Source organism: Sminthopsis crassicaudata, chromosome 2, assembly GCF_048593235.1.
Source record: "Sminthopsis crassicaudata isolate SCR6 chromosome 2, ASM4859323v1, whole genome shotgun sequence".
NCBI classification, from domain to species: Eukaryota; Metazoa; Chordata; class Mammalia; order Dasyuromorphia; family Dasyuridae; genus Sminthopsis; species Sminthopsis crassicaudata.
Genome location: NC_133618.1, coordinates 241,333,868 through 241,351,310, shown reverse-complemented (window position 1 = coordinate 241,351,310; position 17,443 = coordinate 241,333,868). Strand labels below are relative to the sequence as shown.

At 38.4% G+C, this 17,443-nt stretch overlaps 1 protein-coding gene across 4 annotated transcripts in view; it reads left to right on the top strand.

Moving 5' to 3' along the window:
* LOC141555627 (formin-H-like) overlaps positions 1-17,443 on the top strand; it is a 192,450-nt gene that overhangs the window by 40,921 nt on the left and 134,086 nt on the right. The window lies entirely within an intron of this gene.

Genomic DNA, 17,443 nt, shown 5'->3' with positions numbered 1-17,443 from the left:
AATAGGAATAGTGCCAGTGGCACGAACAGTGATGGGAACCCAGAGGAAGTGGCGCAGAACTCAGGACTCCTGGCAGCCTCAGCCCCAGGTGGTGTCCAGAGCCCTTGGCAGTGGGGGGTGCTGGGTCATAGCTTCCATTTCCACATCTAGCTTTCCTCACTCCCCCAAGGAAGCTTGGACGGCCTAGGGTGAGGGGAGAACAAAAAAGGTCAAGGTTCCTCTCAAAGTGAGTTGGGTCAAGAAGGGAAGAGCTGGGCTGAGCTGGGCTGGCTTGTCCCACTTGCCCCTTTGGGGAACCGTGTGGGAAAGGATGGTTAGGCTGTGGACTGGAGATGTACGACTTATGGGAAAGAGTCATTCATCCTGCCTTCTGGAACTAATCAACAATGAGTACATGTGTGTGCGTGTGTGTGTATGTGTGTGTGTGTCTGTGTGTGTACATATACATGTATATGAGAAGGAGCTAGGAGGCACAATGTACAAGTGCTGGGTCTGGAGTCAGAAAACTCATCTTCCTGAGTCCAAATCCGGCTTCAGACACTAATTAGCTTTTGTGACCCTGGGCAAGCCACTTTACCCTGTTTGCCTCAGTTTCTTCAACTATAAAAGGAGATGAAAAAGGAAGAGACAAACCACTCCTGTACCTCTGCCAAGGAAACCGCAGTTGGGGTCAGGAAGAGTTGGACACGACTGAATAGCAATACTATATTTTTACATATCTTTTGGTCAAACATATCATTATCCATGAAAACACACACACACAATTACAATTTTGCTATTCATCAGACTTTAGCATAAGTTGAGCTTCCTGTGTATGCAGACTTCCTGAGAAATATTGTAGGGTCAAGGCACCGCTGAGTCAACCTTTATTCAAGTCCATAGTTCATAAGCCCTCAGCAGGACTTTTCTCTCATGAGACTAGGCAGACACATTATTTCACAATTAAAAGTATGGTAAGCACTATGGCAAGATAAATGTCATGGAAAATCTAATATACAAAGGGGTAAACTTTCTCAAAAATTCACTCGCATTCACTTGGCATAGGAAGCACAAGTCTGGGGAACAAATGTGAGAAAAAGTACATATAGGAAACCCCTAACTAAGGCAACTCATGCTTCCAACACGGAGAAGCAGAGTCCTTCTCCCTCTGAGGTTAGGATTTGCTGCTTGCTCCATTGATCTGCCAACTCCTGGTGCCCTCAGATGGGCTGTTTCATTCACTGCCATCTTCTGGTCCCTGGCATTATTACTGTCTGCTGGTTCTCTGGCTCTCCGTGGCTGGTTCTCCATTGTGCTGCTCTTGCTTGCCACTTTCTGTTCTCTGATGAATCTAGTAGCTTCACAACCCCTTTCCTTTAAGGGCCACAACTCTTAGCTTATAGTCTTAGGGGCTATTTCAACTTTATTTTTGATTGAGACCCACAGACATATCTAACCATTTGGAAAATTACTCTGCATCTTACTCAGCCAGAAAGAAAACAACTTTACGAATGAATCTCCTCCTAGACTATAAATAGCCTAATTCAATACAACTCAAAAAAATTTATTAAATGCCATATATGCCAGGGATTATAATAATCTGGGGGATGCAAAGACAAAAATTAGAATAATACTTGCCTTCAAGATTCTTATAGTTTACTGATGAGAAGTAATGTGTACACAAGATATAGAAAAATAAAGGGTAGAGTAATTTTGAAAAGCATTAACAAATGGGAAGCCCAGAAAAGACCTCATGTAGGAGCTGATAGCTGAGCTGACCTTTGAAGAGAGGTAAGGATCTAAAGAGGCAGAGGTGAGATGAGAATGCCTTCCAGCTCAAAAGCTCAGCTGGCACAAAAACCTGGATGTGAGAAATAGAATATTGGGAAATAGGCTGTGGGCCACTTTTATTTAAAAAAGAAGTGGTAGGAAATGTTTGAAAAAAAAATCACAAGATAATTGATTTAAAGGTGGTAGAGACCTAGAAGTTATAAAGTTCAACTCCCTCACTTTAATGAAAAGGAAACTGAAAAAGTGAAATTACTTGCTCAGGATCATAGAGATAATAAATATTTGAGGTAGGATTTGAATCCAGATTTTCCAGACTCCAAGTGTGTGTGTATATACACAATATATATACATACATATATATAATTACTCTATATATACTCTTTTACTCATTACATTGGCTCTAGCTAGGTTGGAGCAAGCTTATTAGGGGCTTTAGATACTGAACAAGAGAAAGCTGGATCTTTTTGATCAGTTTTGCCATTATCATACTTTAGTAATTTTATGGAAGAACAATGGAAGGGGAGAGAGACTTCAGAAGAAAGATGAATTAGGAAGCTATAGCAGTATAGTATTTGAAGAGTGATAGGGACTTGCACTATGGTTGCAGCTATGTGAATGATCAGAAATGGCTAGGTAAAAGAAGTACCGTGGACGTAACATAGACAAGACTTGGTCCCTAATTTTATGTGGGGGGAGTGGTAATTGAGAAGGAAAAATCAAGGATGACTCCAGGATTGGGAATTAGGATGATGAGAAGTATATAATGCTGCCCTCAACAGAAAGAGATCAAATTTCACACTTGTCTTTCAAAGCCTTTGTTTCAATTTCATATGTAATGGTTAGCTTTCAGTCCTTGGTTTGAATTAGGGGCAGTAAATGCCTTTTAACTCCTACCATGCCATTAGTTACTTCTTAGATTCAAGTAATTCACCCTTGGAGCTTTATTTAGCAAGGATGGAGAGGTAGGGTGTAGCAGATGGCCTTTCTGCGGGCCCCCAAAGTGAGATAGTACTTGAACAATAGCAATGAAGAGCTGGAATGATTAATTCACATGAAGTAGAATTTGATGTTCTGATGCTTACTAAACATATGACCTTGAAAGTCACTTCTTTGAATCTATTTTATTCATTTGAAAAAAAAATACCTCTCCTTCCTCCATCACTTACACAGTGTGAAGGTCATATGAGAAAATGTATATAAACACATTCTGAAAATGCTAAGGTTCTTTATATGTTTCAGGCTTCTGAGTAGCAGCTGAATTATCACCTTTCCTAAGTCATCTTTCTGTTTCTGCTCTCTTATTTCATGCATTTAAGTGACCTAGTGAATGAAGCACTTGACTTGGAATGAGAATGACCTGAATTCAAATCCTGACTTGAATACTTACTGGCTAGGAAAATCACTTAAGCTCTCTAGGCCTCAGTTTCTTTGGCTATAAAATAGTGATGATAATGATAGTATTTAAATAGTGTTTTGAGGATTCAGTGAGATAACATATGTAAAGCACTTTGCAAACCTTGAAAAGTTATATAAATGCTAGTTATTATTATTATAGAATGTATTTTTTTCTGTCTCTTTTTTTAATCTTCTAAGACTGTTGCCCTGAAAATAATGGTATGTAATATCTTCCCCAAGTGTTAATCATCTGATCTTTGGAAACCTCAGAAGTTGTAAAGAACGGTTTAATGATGGTTATGGAGAAGGTCGGTTTTCTGGAAAGGGAAGGCTTTTTAGTGCACACTGATTGGCATGTACAACCATGGGTAGAAAATGCATCCTATTTACTTTTGAAGAATTGATTTTTTTTCTTCTTTAAAAGGAACACCAATCTTGGCTCATACATATTTAGGGTTGCTCAGGATGGTATTAAGAAAAGATTGTTTAAAAAAAAGCAGCAGATGGCAAGGTCTTTGTTATGAAAATTAAATATGAGAAAATAAAAAGAGAATCTATTTTAGAGAAGTAATGGACCCTGCTTGTCTTCATCATTAAGGTTGTTCAGTTTTGCTGTATAAAGATGAAGGCATAGATGCTTTGAAGCCTTAGGCATTTCCCCAAAAGGTTTTCTTGTTCCTGGAGAAGATGATAACTGTGGTTATTAGTCATTATTATCTTTGGCATAACTCAACAATATCTTTGGTTCTGTGACTCTTTCAGTAATCATAAATTATCAACAGTAATAAAACATTAAATCTGAAAGGAGCCTACAAAATTACTGAGCCCAACCTCTCTTATTTTACAGATAAGGTGACTGAAGGCCAAAAGGAGGGGCTGCTTGCTAAGGCCACTTAATAGATCAGTGAAAGAGGCAAAAATCCAGGTGTCCTGACTCATAGCCCCATGCTTTTCCAAACCTAAAGTTTAGGTACTGACAAATTATCAGGAGAAAAAGCACAGAAAGGGGGACAAAAAGATGACTTAGGAAAGGTAATAATCCAGCTAATTCTCAGAAGCCTGAAACATGTCGTCTGTAAAGAGCCTTAGCATTTTCAGAACATGTTTTTAATCCATTTTCTTGTCACACTGTGTAAGTGAGGGAGGCAAGAGAGGTATTATCAGGACCATTTTTTTTTCAAATGAGTAAAACAAGTTCAAAGAAGAAGTGACTTCCAAGTTCATATGTCTAGTAAGTACCAGAACCTACACATACTTGGAAAGTCAATTCAACAAACATTTATTAAGTGTCTACTATGTTACAGGGACTTAGAGATACTACAAGCCAGGTACTACACATCAGAAAGCTGTACCTGTCCATGGTCCTAATAGCAAATCCAGTGCTGGAGTTTGGGGACTGAATGCTTTCTCCCTTATTATCAAATGTGCATTTGAGATCTTCATGGTAGGCACTGTGTCTCTCAATGCCTACCACAGTGTCCTGCACACAGTAGGCATTTACTCAGTAATTATGTAATGCTGTGATTTGTGCTTTATGAACAACTGTTACATCACTTCAATCTTCCTTCCCAGCTGCCACAACCATAGGTCAGGTGCTTCCTTATTTCTTCTTACCTAAAACAATTGAAAGAGGGAAGAAAGAATTGAGCAGTAGAGAGAGTACTTGTTTGAGAGTCAGAAGATCTAGATTTGGATTTTATTTTTGACTTGCTACCTGTATGTCCATAAATAAGCCTCTTCATCTCTGCCCCTCAGTTTTTTCATCTGTAAAGTAAGGGGGTTTGGACTGGGTGATCTCAAAGGCTCCATTCACCTTAAAATCTATGGATCTGTCAATTAGTCTTTCTTCCTCTTGTTCATCCCCTCTTCAATGCACTGTCCATATTATTATTATATTTGGAACATTGACTCATGTTATAGTTATTAAATGACTCATATTTATTTCCTCAGACAACAAAACTCTAACAATGAATTGGAGTTTGAATCCTCAGCCATTCAAAGAAAGGTCCCCCCCTCTCCATTGTGGCTCTCTTATACTATTATGCCACATAGGTACACCTGACAACATTTAGGACATTGTTGACTACAGGTATTTATGAGAAATAATAGTAAATCCAAAAAATATATTATTTAAGAGGATAAATTTAAGAAACATAATTGGAAGTAAGACTGGAGCAAGATAAGGGCCCACATATTCCTCTCTCAGCAGGCTTGTTCCTCTCCACTCTCTTGCTCCTGGGCCATAACTTACCATAAATATACTGCATTTTCTATTTGTCTCTTTAGTTAGAGATTATCTCACAATATTTTGTAGAAGGGAATTGCAGATATGGCAGGCACTATGCTGTTGCCCCAGGTTGCTCCACTACTGTGAAATGACTGCCAACTCTTCCTTCTTTTTTTGTTCTTCTTAGAGTTCCTCAACTCTTGCTGCAGTCCCTTCTCCCCCTATCTGAGAAATGATCTTGAATTAACTTCTCTTCACAAAATATGAATAACTATAAATCCAAGGAGTTTTTGTGTCCACTAACTCTTTGCCAGAGGTTGTTACATATTTCTAATGTGCCACTGTGATTACATCATTCCTTTACTCAGCAACCTTCAGTGTTTCCCCATTGCCCTCCAAATGAAATGTGAATCCTTACCCTGCCATTTAAGGTCCTCCTTCATGTCCTTAAATTTATCTTCTCAACCTTATCTCATATTACTGACCTTCAGGTAGCTCCAATCTGGCCAAACTGCTCAATTTTCTTATTTCTCAATCTCATCTTGCCCTTTCCTATCCCCATGCTTCTACTTAAATAATTTTTCTCATGCCTGGTGGAATGATCTCAACTTTTTATGTTGCACTCTCTTCCTCTAAGATTCAACTTAGATACCATCTTCCCCAAACAGCCTTCTGTGATTCCCTTCTACCCCCAATTCCTTTCCAGGGGAAAGTATTATCTTCTCTAGCTTCCTCATAGGAGAGAGAGAGACAGCAATTGAGCTTTAAGGCCACTTTTCACATAATTTCTTTTGTTACTGTCATATATTATATCTCCTTTGACCTTTTATACAATAAGTTTTTTAAATTCAGGGACTGTGTAGTTTAATGTTTCTTTCTCCACAAACTCATGATGTGTAGCACAGTGCTCTGTAATTCTCCCATCATTTTGGTTTGAATCTGTGATTTAATCAGTGTAGGGAAGTCCCAAAGTGAAGATAGTCCATAACTTACTGTAGAGGGCCAGAACTCTGGAGAAGGATACTTGAAACAAGGATACTTACAACAAGGTATTAACTCAGTAGAATTGATGAGATAATAGCTCTTTAGTATACATATATGTAGTACTTAGCATGGTAATATAATAGTGTAACAATGTAATCATACCAAGGTATTTAAGGGCTGAGAAGGACTGGAAATGAGACATTCCATCTTTGACCAGTCTTGCTCTAGCTGTTCTGCTTCCTTCACTCCTCCACTAAGACCAAAGACTTGGGCTGATCCTGAGGTCCTTCAGAAAGCTAGCCCAAACATTACATTTTGGCGCCCAACTTCAAGAGCAAGTGAGAAAGCATCCAGGTAAGATTTATATTTTGCATGTCCACTCTCATAGGGGACTTCCAGGTCCTATTTTTTTATGAAAATTCAAAGGCAAATAGCCTTCTTTCCATGTTAGCCAATACTCCTTTATTTCAGGCAGCCCAAGAATCTCATTCTAAATATCAGCAGACTGCATGAGCTTTACATTTGCAATTTGAGATAACAAAAGAGGAAGCTAGGAGCATAATAAAAGCCTGTACAGCTTGCCTTCATTTCCACACTCCTACACTCCCTCCACGGAAAAACCCTCATGATTTGAGACCCAATGAAATTTGGCAAGTGGATGTGACCCATTATAAATCTTTTGGTCCTTTGTCTTTTACCCATGTTGTAGTAGACACCTTTTCAGGATTTACTTTTGCAATACCAAAAACAAAAGAGACTGCTCGAATAGTCACTGAATTCCTTATACAAGCTTTTGCAATTACAGGTATGCCACAAACAATAAAAACAGTAATGGACCTATATATACTTCTAAACATTTCGCACACTTTTGTGCACAGTATAAGATTTTACACACCACTGGCATACTTTTTAATCCTCAAGGACAGGCAATAGTAGAGAGGAGAAATAGAGACATTTAGATACTCCTCCAAAAACAAAAGAAAGGGGGAGCCACAGGTAACCCTAGAGAACTTCTAAATTTATCTCTCTATACCATTAATTTTTTGATTCTTTAAAAAGATGCACTTGCTCCGGCAGAGAGGTTTTATAACCTGCTGGAAGGACAGTATCAAGTGCAAGTAGCTCCACTATCTTTAGATAATTGCCAGGTGATGTGGAGAGATCCAGAAAGTGGTGAATAGAAGGGACCAGGTAGGTTAACTGCTTGGGTGAGAGGGTTTGCTTGTATCTCTACAGATGGAGAAGAAATCAGATGGGTGCCAACGAGCTGTATTTGCTTTGTTCATGAGAGAGAGATAGAAAAAGAGGAGACCCTTGAAATGAAGGAGAAAATCTGGTTGTTCCGTCTCTGATTACATGTGCCACTGAAAAAGCATGGCTGTTAATCCAACTCATGAACATAAAAATTGTCAATGAGATTAATACAGGACTTCAAAATCTGTAGAATCATTGGATTCCCTGAGACATGAAAAGACTGTTACAGGATTTCAAAAACTTGCAGGAATCATTGGATTGCCTGACACATGAAGTAATGGACAATAGATTGGTTTTGGACTATCTCTTGGACTTATGGATATGTATAATTCCTCATGTTGATTCATATTATTTGTTACATCACTACTAACTTGTGTTACATTACTATGTATTTGTTTAATACCTCCCATGCTGATGAATTTACATATACCTGTTTCAATTATCCTTCAGCCCAGAGGAAACTTGCTAACAATATCTGGTTTGATTCCCCATTTCCCTTTGGTGTTTTCACCTCCCTTCCTGAAAAGTCAGGTGACCACTTGTGTTCTAAAACAAAAGAAAGTGGGAGATGTAGAGGGCTGGAACTCTGGAAAGGTTACTTACAACAAGGTGTTAACTCAGTAGAATTGATGAGATGATGGTACTTTACTATACATATACTTAGTACTTAGCATGTACTAAGTAGAGGTGATGTAGAGGACTGAAACATCAAAAAGGTGTGCTTGAATCAGATGAGCACTTAAGGTTAATTACCTATTCAATGTGAGACAATGATTCTATTAGCATATATTTGGATAAATGGCTCTTCGCACAAGTTGGTGCTTGCTGAATGTTTGTTGTTAAGATAATGAGAGGCAAGGATTGGGGGGGTGGAGAGAGAGAGGCCAGAGTCACTTGGTGGCAGGACGAGGAGGAGAGAGGTTGATGACTCCAGACTCCAGAATCCAGGATTCTTCTTGCCTGCCTCCTTAACTTCTCCCCCTAAAGACAAGGACTTTAATTCATCTTGACTCTGGCTGACCCTGAGGCCTCCAGGGAGCTATCCTATACTCTACATGATGTAATGGTTTTCTAGTTCACACATACATAGTGTGCTGTTATGATGTAAGCATACCAAAGTATTTAAGAGCTGAGAAAACTAGAAATGAGACAGTCCATCTTTGACCAGCTACATGGCAGCTCTCCTGCCTCCTGCACTCCTCCACTAAGACTAAGGAATCAGGCTGATCCTGAGGTCCTCCAGAGAGCTAGTCCAGATTTATACCTTATAACTTGCCCATGGGCACTGAGATGTTAAGTGACTTATTTTTGGTCACATAATTGTGTCAAAGACAGAACTTAAACCCAGGTCACCTTGCCTCCCAAACTGACCCTCTGTTTGCTACACCAAAAAGAGGTAGAACTGAAGTTCTGATCAGTCCATTGGCTTCCATTGTCATTAGCTCTAATCCATCTGCCTCATCTCCATTTTTTTCAAAGAGATAGACAATTCTGAGATTGTCTTGATTAGTGTATCTTAAAACAGGACTGGTGCCAGGTCAGTCAAGTAGATTCCATCAGGCTCCTCCCTACCCCTTCTTTGGACCCTCCTCCCTGGTTCTTCCCTTTCCTTCCTAGATCTTGTTCTTGCTCCTCCTCTTCCATTTGGCTTTAAAAGTCCCCCAACATTGTTTAATCATTTATGATTCTGCCTTGCTTAGTCAAGTCTGTGAATTATTTCATTTCACATAATAAATGGCATTCTCTTGTGTCTGTCAGAAACATCTTTTATGTGATTGTTTCATGTCTCTTGAACCACAATTCTACTATTCTAACCATCTGAAATTATACTTTCCCATTTTATTATTCTCTAACAATCTAAAACTATGCTCTCCCAATTTGCTTCAAAAGAACCTTACAGATTGCCTTGATAAATGTTGAATTGAATTGTTAGGTCAAATTCCAATCTACCTTCAAGGAACATCCTCTGAAAATTCATCTGTCTGATTCTTAGGATTCTTCATTTTTATTTTAGCTTTGAGTTCCTCTATTCACATGAATACTGGGGGCAAGAAAATGATTTTAATCAGAATATCTGCCAAATTGAGAAATCAGAGCCAAATTTCCCTCTGTGGGTTTAGATTCCTATTACATATAATAATTCAACTAAAGCCCCCTTATGGATGATGAATGAGAATGCTCTGGGACAAAAGATGTTTCTTTAAATTAATTTAATATCTGACCTTAATAAACAAACAAATCATACTCAAGATTCTTTCCTGGGTCAATTCATCCTTCCCTGGGGGAAGCGAGTTTACTTCCATTTTAGATGGAATTAGACAGTATCTGGTGCCATCTTCTGGCTTGGTTCTTTTTGTATGAGTTCAAGAAGCTTTGTATTTTTCCAAGAAGCTAGAGTGGAGAGTTGCTCTTTATAGTTAATAAAATATGTGTATAGGGCACTTGTTGAGATAGTTAGACAAGCATCCCAGCATCAGCTCAGCCAGGCCATGATTAAATAAAACAGGCCATTTTCTTAATTAAGAAGGTTCTTGCTAAGAGAAACAAAAAATAAATACACTGAAGCATTTGTGCTTTCTTCTTCAGGGGATGTGACCCATAGCAGTTTTGGACTTTAGAGGCTAGGGACTTTTCTTACAAAAAAAGAAAAAATTCTTCTTTATCATTGGAAGAAAGGAAATGAGTCTTTTGTATCAAAGAAGTATGACAGGTAGATAAATACTAATTTTCAAATTCTAATGACTTCATAGTAGAGCCCCTCATTAAAACATGAATGCAAAGAGAATCTAGATGGGGAGTTAATTAATGATCTAAGATACTTGTATAAAACATTGCAAGAAGCTTGCATGGCTAGAGATAATGGAAGTTATTGATAGGCTGCTCTGGTGCAATGGAAAATCCTGCTATAAATAGTAACACTTCTCAACTTCCACCATTAAGACTTTTACTCATATTGAATTGTCTGATGTGCATGATCTAGGCCAGTGTCTTCATAAACAAAGTGATGTGAAGAATTTAGTTAGGGAGAAAGAGAGGCAGAAGGAGTAGGGTACAAGGTATGAACTTGCCTGCATGTGGACAAAAAGATATTAGGAATTGAGAAGATTGAGAAGGAACTGAGAGATCAGGATGTTTGAAGGGGACAGGAGTGGACATGGGGAAGACTTTGAATAAGGTACTGAACATATTGGGGAGGAGAAAGAGTGACACAGAGGTCCATAGATGACAGCAAGAGAGATTTGAACAGGAGCTAGTGAACTTAAAGGAAATGCGATTGTTGACCTTGTAACCAGGGAAAGATCCGAAAATAAGTTTAGAACAAGGAATATGCTAATTCTTTTTTCAATCTTAAAGAATCTCAGAGAAGGAGCAGCCAGCCTTGGAAAGAGATGTGGAATTCTCTTTTTCTTTTTTCATTTTGAATTTAAATACTAAAAGACCAAAAAGGAGAATTTTTTTATACTTACAACACAACATAAAAAAGGATTTAATATAAAATCACGAACTTCCATTTCACAGTTTATTTTTTTTTGGAAAAACTATGTAATAAATACTAGAAATCATTTTCAAACTACTGTTTTCTCTGTGCTTCCTTCTAAGTTTTCTTTTGTTCTCTGATGTGTATTTTTTACTTTTTTCTCTAGCCTCTCCCTAGAGATTACCAGCAGACAATATAAATGCATATGTATGTATATATATATATATATATATATATGTGTGTGTGTGTGTGTGTATGTATTTGTGAGTGTATATAATCATATTATGCCTACTTCTATTTATCAGTTATTTCTCTGAATATAGACAGCATTTTTCTTTATTGGTCCTTTGTAGTTGATTTGAGTATTTATAATACTTAATATGACTTAGGTCATCTCAAAATTGTTCTTAGAATAATAATGTTGGTTTTTTTTCTCTATTGTCTTGGTTCTGCTCATTTCACTCTTCTTTATTTCATGCAAGACTTCCCATGTTTTTCTAAAATCAACTAGCTCATCATTTCTTTTATTATTCTAATATTATTATCTTTTTATTTACGAAACATATGCATGGGTAATTTTTCAACACTGACCCTTGCAAAGCCTTCTGTTCCAAATTTTCCCCTCCTTCCCTCCATTCCTTCCCCTAGATGGCAGGTGGTCCAATACGTGTTAAATATGTTAAATACAATATATGTATACATATTTATACAGTTATCTTGCTGCACAAGAAAAATCAGATCTAGAAAGAAGGTAAAAAACCACTGAGAAGGAAAATAGAAATGCAACCAAACAATAACCGAAAGAGTGGAAATGTTATGTTATGTTCCACACTCATTTCCCACAGTCCTCTCTAGGTGTAGATGGCTTTCTTCATCACTGAACAAATGGTGCTGGTTTGAATCATCTCATTGTTGAAAAGAGGCACATGCATCAGAATTGATCATCATATAGTCTTGTTGCTATGTACAATGATCTGGTTCTACTCACTTCACTCAGCATCAGTTCATTTAAGTCTCTCCAAGTCTCTCTGAAATCATCCTGCTGGTCATTTCTTACAGAACAATAATATTCCATAACATTTATTTGCCATAACTTACTCAGTCATTCTCCAACTGATGGACATCCACTTGGTTCCAGTTTCTTGCCACTACAAAAAGGGCTGCCACATTTTTGCACATGTGGGTCCCTTTCCCTTCTTTAAGATCTTTTTGGGATATGAGCCTAGTAGGAACACTGCTGAGTCAAAGGGTATGCACAGTTTGATAACTTTTTGCAGCTCATCATTTCTTATAGTATTCCACCGCAATCATATACCACAATTTGTTCAGCTATTCCCAAACTGACAGGCATCCCTTCAATTTCCAGTTCTTTGCTACCACAAAAACAGCTGCCATAAATATTTTAGAACATATAAATTCTTTTACTTTTTCCCTAATCCTCTTGGGAAACAGACCTAATAGTGCTCTTGCTAGGTCAAAGAGATGTGGAATTTTCAAGTGAAGTTGAGGTTTTGATGCAAATTGTATCCCTCTTGAGTTTTTTTTTGGGAAGCAATGGGGATGAATCCTGAGAAATTCTGGGCTAGAAGATGCCTATCCTCAGGGAATCAAGATAAGTGGTTTCATTCAGTTGGAGCACCCTCTATCAAGTTGAAAATGAGTCCAGGACCACTCCTAGTAGTTTAACCAATTGGAGATATCAAGGCCAGATAGCTCAAACTGCTTCCCAGCCTCCAGGCCAAGATTTACCCATAAAACAAGGGATTGTTAATCCACCTTTGCCAAATTCCTAATCAGGAAGTTTGCCCACTAAAAAAGGCTACTTCTTAGTGAACAATAAAAATCTTTTTTTTTTTGCCACAGATTTCAGGTTCTCCAATTCTTTCACATGGGACCTGCATTTCGGACCAGGAAGGGATCTTTCCCCCTATTCCCACATCTCATCAGTTTCACTGAGGACCCAAGATTCTGTTAATGGTAGAAAAAAGTTCCAGAGAGCATAATGGAAAGGAAGAGAAGAGCAAGTTAGGCACCAGGGAGGATTGTGACTGAGATATACAGTCTGAAATTGGGGAGGTAAAAGGGAAAGGGCTTTTCAACTTAGTAGAAGGATATGAGTCATAGAGATTAAAGGAGCCAGGAATAGTAATTTGCCAGCAGTGGTGCATGAAGAACGTCCAAAAGAGAGAAGTCAAATTGGCTCTAAGTATCTAATTAGGATGTACGCCATTAATAAATAAGTATTTATTCAGCACCTACTACATGTCACTGTGCTAGGTACTGGAAATGCAAAGACAAAAGTGAAATAGTACTTGTTTTCAAGGAATTTACATACTAATAGGGGATATAACATCTCTTTTTGTGTATATATATATATATATATATGTATGTTATGTATATGTGTTTAAATATGCAAGTGTGTGTGCTTGTAGATAGATAGACATGACGAGGTACTGGATAACTAGATGGGTAACTCAGTGGGATTGGCAGAGAAAACCTGTGTTATGCCAGAGAAACTGAGGCAAGATAGAGATTAGAGAGTTTTTAATATTTTACATGGGTTTCTGAGAGGGAGAGATTTTCTGGGATCAATGGATCCATTTTTGGTCCCAGGGCTGATGTCTTAAAGCATTCAGCATCAGCAACAAATGTGAAATTCTAATGATTTTTATATGGCTCCAGAGATCAGGGTAGACAAAAGCAAGGGATAGAGTCCAAACTCTGGTGAGTGGGAATTTCCAGAAATGGACCATCAATCCAGTTCTGACAGGGTGGGGGATGGGGACCATAAATTCTGATAAATTTGGAGTAGAGGGGGTAGTCAGCTAGAGACAGAAAGTCTGAAACTTAGAGATATATAAGCATGTCTCTTAGAAATTTATCTGCCTATGGAATGCTAATGGTCAGGGTTCCCAGCCCTAATTATCTCAGTCCTAATGGTCAGGAAGAGGGGTTGCAACCACAGGGATTGAGGCAGAACAATTCAAGGAACTGATGCAGAACAATTCAGGGAAACTGAGGCAGGACAATAACAGGAAACTATGGCACAATACCTGAAGGATTAAGATTACTTCCAGAGAGGATCAGCTCACCCTTACAGTCCCACTGCTATGGAAGTCTTAGATAATCTCCCCCTTACTGTAATCAGTCATAAAGCCAGGTTATACCAAACCCCCCTGAATCAAATATTCCATATAAATTTGCCCTTGGCCTAAGCCATCTTTGGTGAATCCCCTTTGGGTTAACTTGCCACTGTATTCTGCCTCATGGTGTCTTTTTTCCTGACCCTTTTCTCATAACTCAGGATGTCTTTTTTCTTATTCCCTCCCCCATGCCTCTTGATATCTTTCTCCTTGTTATAGCTCACTAAGTCTTTTAGGATGCTAGACTGGTAGGATTTAGCCTTCCATTCAATGGCATATCCTACCTCATGACATATTCCTTTTCTCCTGGTTAATTGTGAGTTCCAGTGGGGAACTTGTCTTTTCCCTTGTTAATTGTTAAAACCCCTTTCCTTGCTAACTATATGTTCTCTCAAATCTATTTCATATGTACCATTCTTGGTACCTAGTTTACCTTTTCATTTTTCCTGTAATCTCTTCTCATAGATGTACCTTTTGGCAAGGAGAAAGACTGTGAATCCCTCACATGTGAATTGCTATTGAACTTCATCATTTGGGGCCAATGCCTCTCCCAAATCTCATCATTTGGTGCCTACTCCAAAACCAGCAAATAGACAGATAGGTAGGTAGGTATATGGATAGAAAAATAGGCAGGTAGACAAACAACAGGTAGTTAGGTAGAATGTAGATAGATAGGTGGATGGATGAATAGAAAAACAAAAACAGATAGACAGACGGATAGATAGGTAGGTAAGTAGATAGAAACGTAGGCAGATGGACAAACAGCAAGTAGGGAGGTAGGTGGGTAGATAGACATAGATAGAAAGACAGAGAGACAGGTAGGTAGACATAGATAGAAAGACAGACAGACAGGTAGGTAGACATAGATAGAAAGACAGACAGACATGAGTAGGTAGATAGATAGAAAGACAGACAGGTAGGTAGGGGGAGAGAGAGAGAGAACGAGATAGCAAGCGAGAGAGAAAGAGAGAAAATTAGAGAGAGAGAGAGAGACAGTGACACAGAGAGAGAAACAAGAGACAAAGACAGACAGAGACGGAGGAAGAGACATCAAAGGAGAGGAGAGAAATAGAGATAGATAGAGACAGAGATAAAGAGACAAAAACAGACAGAGAGAGAGAGACAGACACAGAGACACAGAGAGAGAGAGTGAGAGAGAGAAAGAGAGACAGACAGACAAACAGAGACAGAGACAGAAAGAGAGGGTCACTGGGGAGAGAAAGATTCAGTGTCCACTCTGGATGACTTCTCCACTTTGCACTGGAAGGTTGTGTGCATAGGGAAATGACTTTTCTTGAGTAAGTGGTAACTATAAGAAGTAGATCCTCTAGCTTATGAGATCTCATCAGTGTGTTTCTTATCATCAGCCACATCAGAAGACTGAATTTATTCTTAGTAAAGGTATTTACAAAGACAGCTTAGTAAGAACATTTGTTATAAAACATTTCTCTCGTAACCTGGGGTACACCCTCCCATGGATTCACACGGCATCCATAAGCCAGCTCCATCTGGGAGGACAGGAGCAGTGAAGTGCATGAATAGGAGTCATAGACAACTCACAACTCCTGATCTGGAAACCCTTTCTTAAGGGCGTACTCTTCCTGGGGTCCAGAGTCTATACCTCTTTGAAGCTGAACTCATGGTTATGAAACTCTTAGGGTCTTTCCCTCCCAGATTCATTTATTTATTTAGATTTTTTGAACTAGCTGAAAGAGGAGATTCTTTGCCTCAATTGCTACCCATCCTTAATTACTGAATGGGTGCAGCTTCAGTCAAATTGAGATGTTTAAAGACCTCAGCTTAAAAAGGCCAAGGTTTTCTACTGCATCCAAGACCATCGTTAGCCATCTTGATCTATATCCTGCCACTGGATACAGATGGTATCAGAGGAGAGAATGAGGCTGGCGATTTTGCACAGCTTTCCCTCACTTAAGTCCAATTCATTTGATGTCATGGCATCACCTTCATGATGCTATGGTCTTTTTCAAGCACAAAAAACAAAAATAACATTGACTGATTAATTGACTGATTTCAGCTTCCTTTTATGTGTTTCTTTTCTTCTTTTAGAATGTAAACTTGAGATCAGGGATTCTCTTTCTTTTTGCTTATTTTTGTAACAAACTAATAAATACTCCTTGATTTAAGAAGAATTCAGAGCTACAGAGAAATGAAATGATTTGTTGAAGGTAACTCCACTTAGGTGGTTTTCTTTTGATCTGTAGTTTGTTCATTTATTTATTTATTTATTTATTTTTTGAAATCCAGTTTTTTGAGCATATTCATGCCTGGACCAAATATCTAGAATAGATTTTTCAGATTAGGAAATAGACATTTAATTCAAGAAGCATTCTTCATAAAAGCATTATCATTTTCCACCTGGCTTCTTTCTGGACTTCATAATCTCCAGAAATGCATCATTTTGCAAGATGACTCCCACCCTCTGGGGGGGGGTGGATTTAGGCAGAATCCTCTATATGAGAGCACCCAGGCCATTCATTTAATCATTTCCCACTTTGGTTGCAGAATTTCATCATTCTTCTGCATAAGTAACAGTTCTTTTTTCAGATTTTTTCAGATGTTCAATTTTCAGATGATGAAATTAAAACTATTTCCACTCATATGAAAGAGTGTTCCAAATCACTATTGATCAGAGAAATACAAATTAAGACAACTCTGAGATATCATTACACACCTGTCAGATTTGGCTAAGATGACAGGAACAAATAACGATGAATGTTGGAGGGGCTGTGGGAAAACTAAGACACTGATGCATTGTTGGTGGAGTTGTGAAAGAATCCAACCATTCTGGAGAGCAATCTGGAATTATGCCCCCAAAGTTATCAAAATGTGCATACCCTTTGACCCAGCATTGCTACTACTGGGCTTATATCCCAAGGAAATACTAAAGAAGGGAAAGGGACCTGTATGTGCCAAAATGTTTGTGGCAGCCCTTTTCATAGTGGCTAGAAGGTGGAAGATGAATGGATGTCCATCAATTGGAGAATGGTTGGGTAAATTATGGTATATGAATGTTATGGAATATTATTGTTCTGTAAGAAATGACCAACAGGAGGAATACAGAGAGGCTTGCAGAGACTTATATCAACTGATGCTGAGTGAAACGAATAGAACTAGGGGATCATTATACACTTCAACAATGATACTGTAAGAGGATGTATTCTGATGGAAGTG